General features: G+C 41.4%; 1 non-coding gene across 1 annotated transcript; it reads right to left on the bottom strand.

The window, feature by feature from the left end:
* Positions 1-3818: 3818 nt before the first annotated feature.
* Positions 3819-3890, bottom strand: TRNAQ-CUG. Its single transcript has one exon. It is a non-coding gene; the product is annotated as a tRNA-Gln (tRNA).
* Between the last annotated feature and the right edge of the window lie 1095 nt (positions 3891-4985).

Here is a 4985-nt window from a genome sequence, read left to right as displayed (position 1 = left end):
AAACATCTATTTCTGCTTTCTTGACTATGCCAAAGCCTTTGACTGTATGGATCACAACAAAAATGTGGGAAATTCTTCAAGAGATGGGAATACCAGACCACCTAACCTGCCTCATGAGAAACTTGTATGCAGCTCAGGAAGCAATAGTTAGAACTGGACATGGAACAACAGACTGGTTCCAAATAGGAAAAGGAGTACGTCAAGGCTGTATATTGTCACCCTGCTTATTTAACTTATATGCAGAGTACATCATGAGAAACGCTGGACTGGAAGAAACACAAGCTGGAATCAAGATTGCCAGGAGAAATATCAATAACCTCAGATATGCAGATGACACCACCCTTATGGCAGAAAGTGAAGAGGAACTCAAAAGCCTCTTGATGAAAGTGAAAGAGGAGAGTGAAAAAGTTGGCTTAAAGCTCAGCATTCAGAAAACGAAGATCATGGAATCGGTCCCATCACTCCATGGGAAATAGATTGGGAAACAGTGGAAACAGTGTCAGACTTTATTTTGGGGGGCTCCAAAATCACTGCGGATGGTGACTGCAGCCATGAAATTAAAAGACGCTTACTCCTTGGAAGAAAATTTATGACCAACTTAGCATATTTAAAAGCAGAGACATTACTTTGCCGACTAAAGTCTGTCTAATCAAGGCTATGGTTTTTCCTGTGGTCATGTATGGATGTGAGAGTTGGACTGTGAAGAAGGCTGAGCACCAAAGAATTGATGCTGTTGAACTGTGGTGCTGGAGAAGACTCTTGAGAGTCCCTTGGACTGCAAGGAGATCCAACCAGTCCATTCTGAAGGAGATCGGTCCTGGGTGTTCTTTGGAAGGACTGATGCTAAAGCTAAAACTCCAGTACTTTGGCCACCTCATGCAAAGAGTTGACTCATTGGAAAAGACTTTGATGCTAGGAGGGATTGGGGGCAGGAGAAGAAGGGGACAACCGAGGATGAGATGGCTGGATGGCATCACTGACTCGATGGACATGAGTCTGAGTTAACTCCGGGAGATGGTGATGGACAGGGAGGCTTGGTGTGTTGCAATTCATGTGGTCGCAAAGAGTCGGACATGACTGAGCGACTGAACTGAACTCAACTGAACAGTGATCATATTCACTGTACTGAACTAGAAGTCAGAAAACTGCATTCTAATTCCACCCTCCCCAACTACTCCTGTGGGTAAGTAATTCTTTGGAATCTGTTGCCTAACAGAAAGCCCTCATGTAAAAATAACTGTCCTAGTTCAGTTCAGTTCAGTCTCTTAGTCGTGTCCCACTCTGTGACCCCATGAAGTGCAGCACACCAGGCCTCCCTGTCCATCACCAACTCCTGGAGTTCACTCAGACTCATGTCCATTGAGTCGGTGATGCCATCTAACCATCTCATCCTGGGTCGTCCCCTTCTCCTCCTGCCTTCAATCTTTCCCAGCATCAGGGTCTTTTCAAATGAGTCAGCTCTTCACATCAGGTGGCCAAAATATTGGAGTTTCAGCTTCAACATTAGCCCTTTCAATGAACATCCAGGATTGAGTTCCTTTAGGATGGACTGGTTGGATCTCCTTGCAGTCCAAGGAACTCTGAAGAGTCTTCTCCAACACCATAGTTCAGAAGCATCAATTCTTCGGCACTCAGCTTTCTTTATAGTCCAACTCTCACATCCATACATGACTACTGGAAAAACCATAGCCTTGACTAGACAGACCTTTGTTGACAGACTAATATCTCTGCTTTTGAATATGCTATCTAGGTTGGTCATAACTTTCCTTCCAAGGAGTAAGCGTTTTTTAATTTCATGGCTGCAATCAACATCTGCTTTGATTTTGGAGCCCCAAAAAATAAAGTCAACCACTGTTTCCACTGTTTCCCCATCTATTTCCCATGAAGTGATGGGATCAGATGCCATGATCTTAGTTTTCTGAATGTTAGTTTTAAGCCAACTTTTTCACTCTCCTCTTTCACTTTCATCAAGAGGCTCTTTAATTCTTCTTCACTTTCTGCCATATGGGTGGTGTCATCTGCATGTCTGAGGTTATTGATATTTCTCCTGGCAATTTTGATTCCAGCTATGCTTCCTCCAGCCCAGCGTTTCTCATGATGTACTCTGCATATAAGTTAAATAAGCAGGATGACAATATACAGCCTTGACGGACTCCTTTCCTGATTTGGAACCAGTCTGTTATTCCATGTCCAGTTCTAACTGTTGCTTCCTGACCTACATACAGGTTTCTCATGAGGCAGGTTAGGTGGTCTGGTATTCCCATCTCTTGAAGAATTTTCCACATTTTGTTGTGATCCATACAGTCAAAGGCTTTGGCATAGCCAATAAAGCAGAAATCAACTTCCTAGAGTTGTTATAAATATGCAGTAAGAATAATATATGTGAAAAATATTTCTCAAAATCCTACATGAGACATTGTTATTATTATCCTTTGTATTTACTTGATTTTCTCCTTTACTTATAAGATAAAACCACCTGGAATATTTTCACATTTCCATCTTTAGCAGTGGCACCCCACTCCAGTACTCTTGCCTGGAAAATCCCATGGATGGAGGAGCCTGGTAGGCTACAGTCCATGGAGTCACGGAGAGTCAGACACGACTGAGCGACTTCACTTTCACTTTTCACTTTCATGCATTGGAGAAGGAAATGGCAACCCACTCCAGTGTTCTTGCCTGGAGAATCCCAGGGACGGGGAAGCCTGGTGGGTTGCTGTCTATGGGGTCGCACAGAGTCGAACACGACTAAAGCGACTTAGCAGCAGCAGCAGCATAACCAATGTGAAATATTTTCACATTTCCATCTTTATTATAGCTAAACAATAATAAAACGTCGACACAGGGAAGTACTTTTCAAATGTTAATTATCATAGTTTGCCAAAGATACAATAACAATGCTCTACCTTTTATGTTCCTACCATCTCATTTTACTTTTTCTAACAAGTACAGAGAATGCTGAATTTAACTAAGGATGATTTCAGATTAACTTCTCTAACATAAAGCACTCAACTTTTATAATATATGTAGAGCAAGTATAATAAGCACAGAAAAATGTAATTGCTTTTTAGGAAATATTTGTTTCCAATTTAGGTTTCAGAGTAATGTGGAAGACTAAATTATATCATTTTTAATGGCTATCAGGTAAAACTCTCAGGATCAGTAGTAGATTAAGAAATAGAAGGGCAAGTATAGAAAAAAGAAAAATAAACTTTAAAAGCACTAGACCTTAGGCTCTACCATTATTCCATAAACCACAAGAAGACCACACCATTATTGCTGAAGTAATATTATCAGTCATGCTTTATAATATTCTTTTATACAGCTAGTTGTACCCTGTTATAACATTTGTAAGTATAGATTTTAATCCCTTGTTTTCATTTTTATAATCAACAAATAAATCCATATATGTTCATCTTGATGATAACTTATAATTTCTTTCATTCTGTATTTTATCTTCATTTTTTTAAAGTCATATTTAGCAAATGTTGTTCAATGTACACCTGTAGGGTCTTTCTGGCACCCAGGTTTGGGTGTCCCATCCCCATTTTCTCTGACTGAACTAAATTCTCAGAATTTCCTTACTCAGTGTGTGTTAGTCACTTAGTCATGTCCATCTCTTTACACCCTCATGGGCTGTAGCCCACCAGGCTCCTCCATCCATGGAGTTCTCCAGGCAAGGATACTGGAGTGGGTTGCTATTTCCTTCTCCAGGGTATCTTCCCATCCCAGATTGAACCCAGGTCTCCCACATTGCAGGCAGATTCTTTACCATCTGAGCCACCAGGGAAGCCCCAAATAATTAGAAAGTAAAAGCGACTAGGTTTCACCAAGACTTGAACTCAGATCTCTGGATTCAGAGTCCAGAGTGCTAACCATTACACCATGGAACCCCTCAGCTACTCCAAGTCTGGTGTGATTTGGAGCATGCCCCTCCAGCCACTTCCTCCCTATTCCAGCTACATCCAGCTGTTTGGTGTGTGCATCTAGTTAGCTGCAAGCCAGCTGCTCCCTTCATGGATCCAATGAAAGACCAGGTAGACAGGATGTCTTCATCTTCTAAAGAAAAATCTGAAAACAGTCGTAGCATGCTCCTTGTCCAAAAGTAGAGATGCCAGTTCATTTCAGTTCAGTCGCTCAGTCGTGTCCAACTCTTTGAGACCCCAAGAATTGCAGCACACCAGGCCTCCCTGTCCATCACCAACTCCCGGAGTTCACTCAGACTCACGTCCATCGAGTCCGTGATGCCCTCCAGCCATCTCATCCTCTGTCGTCCCCTTATCCTCCTGCCCCCAATCCCTCCCAGCATCAGAGTCTTTTCCAATGAGTCAACTCTTCGCATGAGGTGGCCAAAGTACTGGAGTTTCACTTTAGCATCATTCCTTCCAAAGAAATCCCAGGGCAGGGGGTCCTTAATTGTTTGTGCATGAGTTCATTCATTTAGAGATGTTGTAACAAAGTATCAGAGCACCACCTCTAGAACAGCTTCCATTCTTAACTCTGCTACTTATTAGCTATGATCTTGGGTGACTTACTTAAACTCTCTGTGCCTTAATTTCCTCAACAAAATGTGGGAAATCACTGGACTTACTCATAGAGTTCTTGCAAGAAGTAATTGAGTTAATATGTGTGAAATACTTAGTTCTTGATACTTAACATGTGTCCTGTTTGGTCCTATTAGTATGACTATCTTTTATTATTATTCACTCACTAATTAAATATTTACTGGTCCCTACTAGTGCTGTTACTTGAGCCATTATCGTACAACCCTGAGCAAAGGAAACAAACAACCCTTGTGGAACCTAGACAAATGCAACTCAAATAATTTCACAAATATACAATAACAAACATGATATAAATACATAAGGGAAGACTGCCCCCCCACCGAGAATTATGAGTCTTATTTACCAGCTTTCTTTCTTTTTTTTAAGTTTATTTGACTGCATCGGGTTTAAGTTACAGTCCTTGGGGCCTTCTTTGCATCATGT

The sequence above is a fragment of the Oryx dammah genome, unplaced genomic scaffold, assembly GCF_014754425.2.
Source record: "Oryx dammah isolate SB20612 unplaced genomic scaffold, SCBI_Odam_1.1 HiC_scaffold_18, whole genome shotgun sequence".
NCBI lineage: Eukaryota > Metazoa > Chordata > Mammalia > Artiodactyla > Bovidae > Oryx > Oryx dammah.
The sequence above is the reverse complement of the archived record's forward strand: the minus strand, read 5'-3'. Positions and strand labels throughout refer to the sequence as shown.